The following is a 15,884-nucleotide window of genomic DNA, read 5'->3' as shown; positions in this document are numbered from 1 at the left end:
TTAAACTATGAAAAAACCCCAAAGCTCAAATTATAAAATACTTCAATGTGAAAATATTTTAAATATTTTAAAGCCAAAAACTGGGAGTGGAAGCTAAAATTCTTTTATTTTTATTTTTATTTTTATTTTTATTTTTATTTTTATTTTTATTTTTATTTTTATTTTTATTTTTATTTTTATTTTTATTTCTATTTCTATTTCTATTTCTATTTCTATTTCTATTTCTATTTCTATTTCTATTTCTATTTATTTTAAGAATGGCCGGTAGCTTAAATTTTGGGACATGATATTTAGTCAACCCAAAATATTTAGCTACAGCTCCCCCCATTTAAAAGCCTTTGTGTCTTAAGTTAGAATCTGTGTGTTTAATGTGCAAGCTTTTATTTATTTATTTATTTATTTATTTTTGTGTATGGTTTAATATATTTCCTTCTCTTCTTGGTACAGTCAAGACATATCTGTGTTGAGCTGTCACATCCAAAAGAGGTTGACAGCATGTGAAGGCAGAGCAGTATGCTTTGATGCAAAAATGCAAATCCGAAACAAAACATTTGCAGAAACACTAATCACTATTTCAGTATAATTGAACAATGATAGGGTATTTATTACAGAATGACTCAAAGGTAAGGCTGACTCCTCATAACAAATACAACAAATAACCTCATATACACACACACCATTTATTTCTGCACCAGAGGCTAGTTTTTACCTGATTTTGTCAGACCCCTCCCCCCCTAGTGTTTTGTGGAACCAAGGTTTTATCTTTTTGGTCTAAGCACTTTCTAGTTAGTAGTTCAAGAAGTTGTAAGGTACCAGAGCAAGCTACCAGAAGGAGAACATGCAGTTACTGTTAAGAAAAAGATAGCATCAAGTGAGTTTGACCTCTTTTGCTGAGGTTTTTCTTTTACAAAATTAGCGTATGGCTTTATTCAAACTACTCTGGCTGATATTGTCAAAATGAATTTCTAAATTTGGAAGAAGATGTGGCATTCTGAATCTGAGGTTTATAGATTCTAGGTAACCCAAGCTGTCATTAGTTTTCAAGGTAATGAATTCTGCACTTTAAAATGAGAGAACTGGCTGTTTGCACCTGGCCATGCAAAAACAGAGCCAAATTCTCAGAAAATTTCAAAAATATTTGTCTTATTTTTAATTGAAGCTCTTTGACTTGACTATAGTAATTATAGCTACTTCTATCTATAATTGGTGTTTGTAATGCCATTGTTTTATGATTTTTTTTTTTTTTTTTTTTTTGTGTGTGTGTGTGCATGTGTGTTTGTTTTCCTTATTTAGTTCAACTTTTACCATGCCACCTACAGGGAAAAATAATTTAATTTAGAAGAAGCTGTTTTCATTATGAGCAAACCTTGATTTAAAGCTGTGGGGGTTGTAATTACATTTAATTATAATGAGTTTGGGTTTTGAAAAAAAACCTTGTTAGTCTGGTTTGGGTTTTAAAAACCTGCCTCAGTTCATCATAGGCCTGAAGACTGGTATTCTACTGCATAAGATCACATTTTATTTCTACCACTAGAGCTTGTAGGGAACTTAAGGGAATTTAATCCAAGATTTAGAATTTTACACTTTTTTGTATTTAATAGAAGCTGGGACTTTGGGATAAATTTCTGTCTGAATGTATGCCTGCAGGTAAGTAGTTGCTTGTAGCTGGGCTTACATGTTGGCAGAGACTTACCCAAAGAACTTAGTTCAGTGGAAAGAAACATTGTCTCCCTCTAGACTTTCTTCCCTTCTGACCACCACTAGCCAACAGGCAAACCTTCTCAAAGGCTTTACAGCCAGCAAAAGCAGAAAGTGTTTATTACAGACTAAGCCCAAGAAAAGAAATACATGGGGCATTGAGCTGTCCCAAGTTAAAACAACCCACAGAAGGATGTTTGACCTGAGAAGCTTTTGTTGTAGTGTTACAGTGGAGGAAAGTAACTTTGAAAGGCTTAGTGTTATTTTGGATGAGAGGCAGAAAGGGTACCCACTAATTGTCACTTCTGTAAAATGTTGCGTCTGTTACCATGCCAATTATAAGGAGCTCTTTCTGTAGGTCAAGTTGCTCTAAATTATTACTTCCAAAGTGCATGTACATGAAAAAAGACAAATACTAAGAGAATTAATGAACTTAGGTATACACCTTTTATTAGGAAAAAAAAGGTTGTAAGAGTCTCTGGATGTGTCAAAAGGATTATTTTGACTTTTATTTTCACAAGTTTTCTGTTATGCTTATTCATTTCTTTTGACTAAATAATCTTTTCATTTTTACCCTGGAATTCCAGACCATTTTTAAAAAACGTAAATCTGTTATCTTGCACAATCTCAGGGAAAATAACACAAACTTGTCCTATCTTTTCCTAGCTTCTTCCCCTTTTAACTTTATTTTCAGAATTTAACTCAGGATTCTCTGAATGTTCTTTTAATTTTCTTCCAATATAGCTATTAAGTTACTGCAATATTTTCAGTAAGCTCCTTCTTCCAAGGATCTTGCATGGTAGATGGATCTTGTTTTTTTAGCACTAGAGGAATTAAGCTGTTGCTATTTCTTACATCCCTTGTAGGTTTGTACCAGGAATATGTAGTTGGTTCTTGTTCACCTCTTGGTTCTCCTCTTGAAGTGTCCGCTGCGCTGTTGGACTTCAATCACTTCTGATGTAAATGTGTTTAGTAGTTCTTGTTTGTTTGTTTGTTTTGTGTGTGTTTGTCTGTGTGTGTGTGTTTGTGGTATGTTTACCAGAAAGTATTGCTTGTGTCTCTTCTGAAGATTATGATAAAGCTATGCAGAGTCCTCCATCCACACTTTGATGTTAGGGTACTTCATGATATGAATAGAACATTCTCCAGGCATTTGGGGATTTCTCACTCTAACTCCTTCAGGTACTGTTCTGATCATCTTATTTTCTGAGACCTTCACTAGAGGTGCTCTTCAGTGTTTCTTAACTCCACAAACCGGTCCATTTTGCTTTCCTGTCAAGGATTGTACTATTCCAGCAGTGCCTTGTTCAGTTCCCTGATTCTTCATGTTAAACTTTTTCCAGTCTGTAGGTGAAGAAGAGGAATTACAATTATTTATATTCATGTTTATAAATCTTATTAATTTTCCACTTTAATTTGGACTCTAATTGAAGGAGGTAAAATGATGAAGGAGCTGGGATGAAGTTAAAAGCAGGATTCTGCAACCCATCCAGCTCCATACCTTGAAGTTGTATAAGGGGAACCAGATCTGTTTTTTAATTCCTTCAGTGATGGAAGGGTACATTTTATGGTAAATACTAATATACTTCAAAGGTAGAGAGGGAGTAGGTGAAAGTCAAACTACTGCTTGTGCTAAAAATTGGAAGTCATCCTGTCAATGCTCCTTACTTTCAGAGTAAAACTGACAAGTCTCCTGAAATATCTAGTTCAAACGTGTTGTTTGCCATTAACTAAAAGGCATTTGTTTCCAAAGCTGGTGGAAACAGCTTTCATTCTTCCTGCCTTCCCACTGATTGATTTGTTTCTGGTTTTCTTTCAGAGATCTTATTGCAATTTTTTTTTCAGAAACAAGCACATCAAATGTCACAATATTAGCATAATCATAGAAACGTCAAGCAGTCAGTACATTTTCAATATGTTATAGCTAATTACAGAATGTGTATTTTTCATATGATTAAGAAAAGTATCTGGAATATGCCTTTAAATGGGCAATTCTCATAAAAGTGACAAGTGGTTGCTACAAATTATTCCCATTAGGGGAAAAGAATATTTTATCCCTAGAGCAGGATAATGTTTGTCCTCAAAATCAGTAGATCCCGAAGGAATAAAGGGTCATTTAAGAAGAGGAAAGTTTACTGATCCTTTGGTTGCATTTTGTGTAAACTCATGCTGGGTCTGGCTGACCCCATCAATCTCCTCCTGGAAGAACCTGGAAGCCTGGATCACAATTTTCAGGGCCTGTCATAGTTCTGATACTACCTTTTATGTCATGGGTGGTATTTTTTTTTAATTAAATATTGGTGGTTGACTAATACTCTAATATTGTATATTTAAGATGACTAGGCAAGTTAAAAAGTACCATGTTCATTAATAAATATCTTCTTTTTTTTTTTTTTTTAAATCTAATCTTGTATAGACTTTGCACTGCCTGCACTAGTTTTAATTTAGTCAGAAATTTTATGAAAGGATAAGGGGCTGTGAATTTCAATGATATGGATACAAATCTGGGAAAGTGAGAGTTTTAGATACAGTCAGACTTTTTTGATGGTAAATTTCCATAAAGAAAATATTAAAAATTTATGTCCAAAGTTCCTTCATCTTTCTTGGCTATTACAGAGGGAAAAAGACACACATTTCAACTACATACTTTAAAATCTGGAGATGGGAACCAAATTTTTTACCATTCAGTAATTTGCTTCTCAACATTTTGTTTTGGATAATGTCCAGAGCTCTTCCGCTTGATTTATAATCTTCATTAAAATCATTAGTGCAATGGTATGAGAAACTATTACCTTAAAAGGTTCTTTGGTATTGTTTTTTCCATGTGTGGAAGGACATCTTAGCATAGACACAGTCTGCAATGCTCTGGTATGACCATGTGTATTAGGTTTAGGTGGCAAGGACTTGGTAGTAGGGTGGCTGCAGGGGTGGCCTCTGTGAGAAGAGTCTAGCAGCTGTCAGATGGCTACTAAAGGGACCTGCCGCTGGCCAGAGCCAAGCCAAAAAGCGATGCTGGTTGGGCCTCTGGGAGGACAGATGGAAGAAAGGAAAAAAAAAAAAAAAAAAAAGATACACAATGGCTGGGAGAGAGGGGTGAGAAACAGCCCCCACACCCCAAGGTCAGTGCAGCGGGAGGACAGGAGGTGCTCCAGTTATGCAGCACAAGTTCTTCTGTGGCCTGTGGAGAGGTCCCTGGTGGAGCAGGCTGTCCCCCTGCAACCCATGGGTCCCACATGGAGCAGATCTCCATGCTGCAGCCTGTGGAGGAGCCCCCAGTGGAGCAGGTGGATGTGGCCTGGAGGAGGCTGCGGCCCATGGAGAGCCCCCGCAGGAGCAGGTCCCGGGCCGGAGCTGCAGCCCCGTGGAGAGGAGCCCATGCAGGAGCAGGGGGTTTGGGGGGAGCTGCCACCCATGGGGGACCCGTGCTGGAGCAGTTTGCTCCTGGGGGATGGACCCCGTGGTACGGAGCTGTGTGGGAGCAGTTCTTGAAGAGCTGCTGCCCGTGGGAAGCTCAGGCAGGATCAGTTCAGGAAGGATGACATCCCGTGGGAGGGATCTGACAGGTTCCCTTGGTGCAGGGACAAGAAGTGACTGTGGAGTGGCAGAGATGAAGTGTCAGGGACTGACCACAGCCCCCATTCCCTGTTACCCTAACTCTCCCTATGCTGAGTCTGTTTAGCCTGGGATGATAACTGGTGAGTGATCTCCCTGTTCTTATCTCAAACCTTGAGCCCTTTCCTTCATGTATTGTTCCATTTTTCCTTGAGGAAGGGAAGTGAGAGAGTAGTTGTGGTGGAGCTTAGCTGCCCAGCAGGGTAAAAGCACCACACCATGGGAGAGGAAAGCAAGCATGCTGTGCACTGGGTGGCTTTGTCCTTCCTGTGTCTGAACTACCTGCTCCACCTTCTATAGGTTTTGCTGAGAAGTATTCTACAGCATGAGAGAACAGCTCTGTCTTTCTGTCCTAGTTTGGATGGGCCTAGTTTGCCATTTGCACTTGCAGAAAATACAATGTGATATAAATAGGGCACAAAGCTGAACAAAAGTGTCAAGAAACAGGTAATCTTCTCTCTTTGTATGAGTTTATAGAAAGTGAGAGCCTTGGAAGCCTCTCCATTTATGCTAAGCACAGAGTCATTGCAGATAGCCTTTTCTTTAAGTCTTCCTAATGTGTCTTAGCCCTCTTCCTTTAAGGAATAGAAATTAAAGCTCTCTTATGGGTTCACTGTTCTGTTTTGTGGAGCAGACAAAACAGTGTCAGCTGATGTTTACAGCACTGCTGGATGCTCTCTAGATATGGACTGCAGCAAATGGTTTACTTCACCTAAATTGCCAAAGAGCCGTCAGGTGGTGAGTGATGCTGACAGTCCTGGCTAGCATCTGAAAACAGGTAGCTGAATCTGTATCCCTTGACAATTCTTCTCACCCTCTCTTTCCCTAGAGATTATTTTTGAGCTTTTTTTTTTTTTTTTTTTTTTTTTTTTTTTAATTATTATTATTATTATTATTATTATTTTCTCTTCTTGTTTTATTGCACAGCTAACTGCCTGAGTATGTCAGGTGTTCATTGACAGAGGTCACATGTAGCTGCATGTGCCTTTCCATGAGCCAAAAGGAGCCGACGACAGGTTAGGTCTGAGAAGTGAAAGCAAATGCAGGGGAGGGATGTGCACACTCTCACTCACTGTAGCAAGTAGGGAGGACAGTTTTGCTCATTCACTGTCCTTCACGTCTCCTTACATTCTCCCCTGGTCTATGAAATTTGATTTATTCTCCTGTAATTTTTGAACACCTCCACCCTTTGCTACTCTGCTGGGTATCACTTTGTATTCCCTGAAGTGATGATGTCAGAGATATCAAAGGAGATGGCTTTGGCAGCAGTTAGCAGTGATAATAAAACAGTTGCAAGTCATATTTTGCAATCCATTTGCTGTACATCCAGGCCCCAAGGATGGACTCAAATATAAGTGTGAATTTTTCAGAAAACATTCCACATAACTGTGCAATAGAAATAACCTCCTTCAATATCCCAAGCACTGAAATGTTTGCAATTACGTATGTAATATGTACTCTTCTGATCATTAAACTCTGCTCTCTGCTCTGAGACAACAGAGCCATTTTCAGCAAGTAAGAACAGGTCTTGCCCTTACGTTAGGAATATGAGGAGCTAGCAGCAGAGGGAATGTGTCTGCCAGTGGAAATAAGGAAGGCCAGTGGAAATAAGCAGGACTCAGGTATTGAAAAGCATACACAGAAAATCATTTGTATGCATGTGGGGAAAAAAACCCACACAAATCAGGCAGCTTTCTAAATTATTTGCAAGTGTCTTTCTTATTCCGTTTGTATAGATGAAAATAACGGCAGATTTTTCCAAAGTCTGTCTTTAAAACGGGTTTTGAAGATAATTTCCAGGTAAAGTGTGTTTTCCATTCAGCAAGTAACCTTCTACCGTATAAACTTCTCTCTTGCTCCCGCTGAAGGCAACTTAACATTTGATATTCACATCATGAAGACAGTAACAAAATATTTCAGCCATTGTATACACTCAGAGCATACCCTGAGGGATCCTTCGCTAGCCCATGGACATATATGCAGCTGCATGATTGTGCTGCTGGTAGCACCTGCTGGTGTGGGGATGCCCGTGGGCAGCGCTCCCTGGGCTGCCTGTGCAGTCAGTGGAAAGGGGCTTGGGGCCAGCACCTGCTCCTCTGCTCGGCAGGCTGCAGCAGTGCTGCTCAGGAGTTTCTTTCCCTTGGGAGACCATTGGATTTTATTCCTTACTTATCATACACTCTCTGCCCTCAGAAAGTTTAAGTGTCTTTGCATGTTGGCTGCATATGAAGTCACTCACTTTTGCACGTCAAGAATCAAAAGAGAATGCACAAACAAAATGGGAAGCATGGTAAGATGTCAAAGCAAGGAAAACAAAAGATCCAGAACATTGTGTCTCTTTGTGGATGACTTCACTGAGATACAAATTGAAGGGAGAGACTTTTTTACTATTACTCCTCAGAACCTCAAAAGATGAAAAATTGCTTTGCTGGAGGCCACTTCTCTCTGTCTGTGTTCATACACAGATGATTTGTTTCAGTGCACAGGGACATATCCTGCAACGTTGAAGTTGATGTGAATTTTGCTGCTGAACACAGGAAAAAGCATTTTACTTCTGTGTTTGGTAACTGACATCACCAAGACTTTGGAGAAGTTTTACTCCTCTTTTTACGGAAATTTCTTCTTGTATTTTATTCTTGGAGTCTAATACCTCCATCACAAGTGGTGTTTTGCTGTGCCTGCTACCCAAGATGCTCTCCCTTATGAATTCAGAGAGAAGGCTACACACTGGAAAGGCGAATGAAACCAGAACCTATAGGAAAATAAATAATTAAGACAGCAGAATAGAAAAGGACACAACACACACACACATACACACACAAACTATTTAACAAAGTAGGTGTCTGAGACTGAGAAATAAGATCTGGGAAGGGGGGTTTCAGATGAACTCATAGCCCAGAACAGTCGTGGCTATACTGGATCCTCAACTTGTTGCTCTCTCAGCTGCTCCTTCCTCTCTGGCATCTTTCCAGGGCAGATGGTGCAGCTGAGAGTGCATGGCCTGAGGCAGAGTGTTGCAGTAGCATGCTGCTAGCTGGCTTAGCAAAAATAATTTTCTCTCTTATTTATTTATTTATTTGTTTATTTATTTATTTATTTATTTATTTATTTATTTATTTTGTCTATCCATGCGGTATAAGCTAGGGTCTAACTCTGGACTTACTGTTCTCCCTTGGTTGGCCCAGAGAGGATCCAGATTGTAATAGTATCAACGGGTCATACCATTTCTTTTCTTTCCATGTTGGTCTGACAGAAGGACGGTGTTAGCAATGATTCTTGGAGCAGTAAGGATCACTTGTCTGTCATATTTTCATTTTCCCCTCCCCAGATGAATTAACCAGACAGAAAGCCTGAACAGACAAATTCAAGAACAGCATTTTTACAATGGTCAGTATATCTTGCGTTAGGTAGCTTGCTGGAGCATGTGCAAAACTGGATTCTTGTTGATCCACTGGAGTAGTCAAGGCCATGCACAGCTGCAGTTGATGGTGCTAACATTTTCTTTCTTCCCTGCATCTGAGTCCAAGCAGGCTGAAAGTGTATTTCTGTGAGGCTAGTATTCCTAGTAATAGTTTTGTGCACCATCACATAATGGATCACTAGAAAATGACCTGCAGCAGTTCTCATTCAATAGGTGTTGGCTGCAAAGTGGGGAAGAAAGTTCTGGGACTTCTGTTCTAGAGATGGATTTTTCACCTACATTTAGATTTTTTCATACTTTTGATAAATTTACATGTCACTCTGAGACCTTCACATCTTATCTAAAATTGATTTTACTTAGATCTTAAAAAGCTGGTTTAATGTTAGACTTTCAGTTATGCTTTTTTCTCTTCTCTACTAAATAGAAACTAAATTTCTCCATGATGGTCTTCTAATTTGGATTCTACTTCTTTTCTCCAGAATGACTTTAGGAGTGTTAACATGATGTCACTGAGTTTGAACAGTAGTAAAGCTGAGCCCCAAAGAAATATGCAGCCTGTCTCAGGACGTGTTGAGACATCCCCCTGCAGCTGTGATGGGCTATCAGCACATCTCCACCCTTTCACCAGAGGCAACCTCTTAGAGGCAACTTTGTCTTTAGACTTCAGTTATATATCATCTGTTCTCAGCGAGTGTCAAAAGACCCATAAGCTCTCTGCCTGTCTGCTGGGAACATTGATCCACTCACCACAGCTAAGTGCAAGATACAAAGTTGTTTCTTCCCTTCTGTGTGCATTCTCTCTCTCTCTTAAAAAAAAAAAAAAAAAAAAAAAAAAAGCTGTCAGGAAGGATTTCAGAAGCTATGAGCAGCAGATCTTTGTGTACTTTAATCCATAAATAAACATTTCTTCTTTTGAACTTCATTAAAATTGGATGTGTTTTCCCTGTAAAACACTCCAGCATCCCTATCATTTAGACATATATGGTGATGAGTATTGCAATTAATTTTTGTCTGTAGGAATACTTGTGGTCTAGAAATACTGTGTTTATGCCAGAAAAATAAATAAGAGTCAGACAACAAAATATGTTGCTTATAACAGCAATTTCAGAGCATGATATTAAACTCTGCTCCTGCTGTTTTAACAGGATGGGCCAAATGCATGTGTGCTGTGATGACCCAGCTTGCAGGAAAGTTGTGGAGGGGTGCATTTGGTTTGTCTTCTGCAAGATTATATCAGACTTTCTTTGGTAATACTTGCTGATGCATCACATTCATATCTCCAGCTTTTCCTTTTATGCCTTTGACCTGAAGAAAGGAATTCTTGCTTTTAAATGCTCATCAATCAGCGGTGCATAGTTAAGCTGATATAAAAGCTAAGGCTAAGCCAGTGTTAATTTAACCAACTGTAACATTACTGACAATATTCGTCAGCAAATGATTTTAATTAGACCAGCATAATGAGATCAGTAGATTAAGACTAAGCAAATGACTACAACTAAAGAGTGAGTCTGATGACAAACAAGTCCTGATGAGAATAAGGATGAAAATTTTGCCACCAGTGTTTGAATAGCAAGTGGAAAAGGAGGATAATCCTAATCATGTGAGAAATCACTTAAAAAAACCAGTGGTGCACTGGAGTGCTATGTTGATCCACCTGATGTCGGGAAGGCTTGCAGAAGGTGAGCAAGTGTTGTGTAAACTTCCTGCATAGCCCTGCAAGTCAATAACACCGCTCCCTTGGCACTGGCGGAGATTGTTTGTGTACTTTCCTTATGTGCCATACGTGAAACCTGCACTGGGAACAGCTGGGAAAGGTTAGACTGAAGAGGCAGCAGGTACTTGTGTTGGGAGGGGTGACCGTGGAGGGGCTGGTGGAAAAGGACCTCTTGAAGTTTGTGGCTTCAGTTAGGAACATGGAGGGAAAAAAATGTGAGGAGGAGACAGGGAAATTTGCAGTTTTATTTTAAGAAAGAAGTAAAATAGAGAGGCAATATGAAAAGGAATATTGGTGTTGGAGAATGGAAATGTTTCGGCTGAATAACTTGTCACTGCATTTCCTTTTCTCTCCCTACATAGATGCTTTGTTCTGATTTCTGATGAAGTATTCTGGCCCCTGTTTTATTTCTTGCTGCTTACCCATGGTCTTTCTGAGACCTGCTGGCAGAGGCAGGTTTTGCAGCCTGCAGTGTTAATTCTGAGAAGTGTGAAGGAAACTGAGCAATGCTGGATGATGTGACTCACCTTGGAGAAGTCAGTGTTTTCTGGCTGAGTGAAAGTGGAAAGTTTCAGCCTTGCTAGTTCAGATGTTTTAATGGACATTGCTGCAGTAGGGAAACCCTCATCTGCACACCCTGCTCAGAAAAGAATAGGAGAGTAACAAGCTACATACTAACATGAATGTTTAATGATTTGTGATAAAAAAATATCAGATGGTGAGCAAAATACTATGTTAATTAACTATGGAGTCCTAAATTCCCCAAAATGTAACATTCCAGCCAAATATGGCTGAAATATCAGCTGTCATATGATGAATATTTTAAAGAAGATTCTATTATACACCTAGGGGTTCATTCGCTTCAGTAATGAGGACAGTTACCTCTAGGGAAAGGAAGCTATATTATGCTTGCCACTTAACCAGGGGCTGGTTTGACAGGCATCAGCTCAGAATATATGTGTATATATAGGGAATCACAGCTGCTTGTCTCTATCTCACCGAGCAGGAAATGTTGTGCTGTACTATACTTTGGATTTCTATCTATGGATTTGTGCATGGCACTGAGTGGGATTCAGACTATTTTTATTCCTGAGTCTGATTGTCGAGGTGGAATCCATCACCTACTAAATATTAAATCAGCAGATTTTTTTAAAGAGCAACACTGTCTCTGCTGACTTGAACATCCTTATGTGGCCCAGAGGAAAAGAGAAACAAAGACAAGATGAGAAAACTATCATCCTTTGCATTCTTCTTAATATTAATGATTTCTCTAAAGTTTTCAAACTGCCGAAAACAAAAAGTGAGACAGAACTTTCACATGGTTAGGAAATGACCCAGGTGAAAAAAAATGCATTCATTATAAAAACAGTAGTGAAACTTTTGGAGTTGAATTACTAGTTGGAAGAGACAGAAAAAAATGTATCAACAGATTATTTTTTTAAACCAGCTTTGTTTAATTGCTTCCAAAGAAACATAGCTGAGAATTATTAGGAATGCATCTGTTGAAAATTATTTGAAGGGTTTCATGCAAATATAATTTTTCAGATTTTGCACTGAGTACTGCTTCTGAAAATTAATGTTTGCAAATGCTGAAGTTTTGAGATATCTGCCCAACTTACATGGTATTGTCCATCTTGCCACACTGACTGGCAGTTGATATAATAGATGATACCCGAAGGCAGCAATCTGTGAGGTTTCAGACCACTGCACAAATGAAAGCCCATCTCTGTCACCCTTAAAGTGTCTGCACAAAAAACACATTTATGATAATGAGCAAGCAAAATGACAAAGCCATGATAAATGTTGGCATGTTTTTTGTTTTTACATTCTGCAAAATATTAACATGATCCCTTCAGTTCCAGAAATCAAAATGAATAATTGTTATGACAATCTTCTTGATGCAGTAAAGGTTCTTAAAAAGTTTCTGTTTGCTAACTGTTAAGATGGAAGTTCACTTCTTATTTCACAGTTAAGACCTCTGGTGGCCTACCAAAACATACTGGATGTCCTGGCATTTTAAAAGGCACACCACATCCCATCCTATGTTAGAAGAATTACAGTGCTTTGACTAATTTCAAATAATTCTTCTTGTTTAGCCAGCTGAATTATTTAGGTTTCAGAATAGAAGTGATTTATTCTGACGTCTTTTGTTAAAGAAACTGACCCTTCAATACAATACAGGGACAAAATGAAAACACTCATTAAATTGATGCTTTTGCATAATTCACATGCATTTTTTAAGATCATGTTACATATTCATCAGTTTGTATTACTTACAGAGTTGCTGCCATAAATGCTGTGTAAATATGTGAATATCTCAACTGCTTTGTGGCATTGAGGGGAGGCAATTAAAAATAAAAAAAAAATCAGTATGAGAAAGGGGTTGGAGTAAGTGAGAATAGGAGTTAGGAAGGAGTCTGAACTATGTAGTTCTCTCTCTCTACATGTGAATATTTAGGGCTTTGAGGATTCTAAAATTAATTTATTATTTTAAATGGGATTATCTTTCCTTGTATAACTCTTGGCATCTATCAGGAGTTTTGATCATTTTTTGATATTAAAAAGCTAATAGTTATTCTTTTTTACCTTGAGATAAGGGTTAAATAATCTTAATTTGATCAGGGAATATGAAGTTCTTTGCAATCCTGTCTGTTCATCCATTACTTACAGTGCTTTTAATTGTAAATGAAAATGAGAATATTTAAATAAAAATGTTTTGTGTTCTGATTAAATGAATTTCTGGATTTTGTTTTAGATCTGTGCCATGTGTGACGTGATGTCCTGACATGTTAGTAATGTAAAACTGTAACATAAAGTTATGTCAAGGTCTGGAAATTCTGAGGAAGTTAAATGGGGGGTGTGTATGTGTTTTTCTTCTTCCCTTTCCCTTTCCCTTTCCCTTTCCCTTTCCCTTTCCCTTTCCCTTTCCCTTTCCCTTTCCCTTTCCCTTTCCCTTTCCCTTTCCCTTTCCCTTTCCCTTTCCCTTTCCCTTTCCCTTTCCCTTTCCCTTTTCCTTTCCCATTCTTCTCCTCCTCCTTTTTGCCCACCACTTTTCATAAATAATGGTTTATTCAGATTGTGATAAAAAATATGTGAATATGTCGCTTTATTTGCATAGTGGTAATAGTGAATTTAAAAAATTTTTTTTTGGAATAGTAGGCAAATGTCTGCACTAAGCCAGTAATTTCATCTGAAAAATCTGTAGACATTACGCTACAAGGTGCTTAGTTTAACAAAGTTTGAGTCCACAGTGATGCAAAGTTGGTAGTAACACTGAAAATCCAGTTCCCCCAAAATTATTCTTTCTCTGTGTCTCAAAAATATTCCATGCTGACCAATTATGACAGACTCCCTAGCCCTCTGACACATCTTAGATTTGGTTTGCTAAGAAGATGTAAGAGAATAATATTTAGTTGGTGTATAGCAGTCAGATACAGGATCTACAACTTCCAGAAGGCCTGAAGGTCCTCTGCTGTCTCTAGGTTCAGCAAAGTCACAGCTGCCTCCAGTGGCCAAAATGGAACATCTACAAGAACCTGTCTATTATACCATTATATATATTATACTGTTCTGGGAGCACTCGTGTATGTATTTTATATATGCATACTTAGGCATGCTATTACTCAGTTAGCAGTTGGTTTAATACTCAGATTGAGTGTTTTTTACTTGTGTAATGGGCAAGAATCAGTGACTGTTGCAAATTTTATCTAATCTCTACAAGATCCTGTGGAAGGAAATAAGCAAGTGGTTGGAATGTGCTGCTACCAGTCATAATGAAGAATTCTTGAAACAATGGGAGATTCAGAGGAAGTGAGCTATTGACATGGCAGGCTGTACTTGAGAAAGCTCTGAACATTGAAAGAAAGATGGTTGGGCATAAATTTATAAGTTTCCCCCGCCTCCCCCACCCCCAAAGGCCTCAGCATGCACCTTGCACTGCCACAGTCTTGTGTAGGAGCTGTATGACTGACGTGCTCTCTGTCTGAGCTCTGTAGAAGGCTTATTTAATTGCCACGTGTACCTATCCCCTGTTAGGCTCTTAACTGTCTGCTCATTTTTCTTCCCAACTACTGGGAAGAACAGCAAACGGGTTTTCTGTTACAACCACTGATTTTAGCCAGGAGCAGCTGGAATGACAGAAATCTATAAAAGGGGCTCATGGTTGGAAGTAGAGCGCTACATGCTGAGCGCTGCCTGCCAGCGTTTTACTTGGATATTAAGTGCAGGGGGGAAGGAAAGTAAGAGTCCTCATCTTTGTTTTTAATTAATGCAGACACCATTTTCATTCTGAAGTGTCACACACTGGAAATCAAAGGAGCCTTGTATAAATAATAAGAAAAAAAAAAAGGTTCTCTCGATTAGTAATGGAAAACGTTTTCAAACAAGATCTACAGAATTGCGGTGGGGCTGGCACTTCCTCAAGGTGAAAGTCTCTCAAAATCATAACATAAATTATTGATTTGTCCAAGTCTCTTCTCCATAGGAGATTTACAATCTCATTTTCATAGTTGTCTTAAGGAGGGAGGGGGAAGAGATACTTATCTAGGTCAGAATGAAAGCATCTGATTTTCACGAAATAGTAATACAAACCTATTTTAGCTAAAGTGAGTTGCTGTGCTATGAAATTATGGGGCTGTCTGCTCTGACATTTGTCTAATGTGAGGAAAAACTCCATTTAAACAAATAGATTTATAGCTGTGCTAGTGCAATCAGAGCCACAGTATATCACACCTTAGATACAAAGAAAGATTATTGTGAAAAGTTAGCAAGATATGTAAGGAAGATGTCTGGCTTTCTCTGAGTATTTGTGTTGATAACAGTTGGCTTCACCTAAAGAGAACTCCACAAACAAAGAGCAAAAGGTAGAAAGTAAGAGGATTGTGGCAAATTACATGTGAATAAGATACAAATCTGTCTCTTTCTTGTTAGTGCCTTGCTTCAATCACAGCAGTACAAGGGTCTAGCAAATAAAGAACAGGAAACTTCAGTGTAAGGATAAATAAGGTAGCGTGGCATATCAGTGAAGGGTTGGAGTTCCTTGAGAGCTTACTGAGTACTTTTTTTTATAAAGGAAGATACATTGTGTTATCATGACTGACTTCAGTGTGAGCAATGAGATATAAAAGAACATTTTACTATTGCATTTAGATCACAGAATCACAGAATCACACAGAATCACAGAATTTCTAGGTTGGAAGAAACCTCTAGATCATTGAGTCCAACCTCTGACCTAACACTAACAAGTCCTCCACTAAACCATATCACTGAGCTCTACATCTAAATGTCTTTTAAAGACCTCCAGGGATGGTGACTCAAACACTTCCCTGGGCAGCCGGTTCCAATGCCTAACAACCCTTTTGGTAAAGAAGTTCTTCCTAACATCCAACCTAAAACTCCCCTGGTGAAATGTATAGATGTATATGTATGTATATGAGATGT

Source organism: Aythya ferina (assembly GCF_964211825.1).
Source record: "Aythya ferina genome assembly, chromosome: 2".
NCBI lineage: Eukaryota > Metazoa > Chordata > Aves > Anseriformes > Anatidae > Aythya > Aythya ferina.
Note: the sequence above shows the minus strand (reverse complement) of the source record.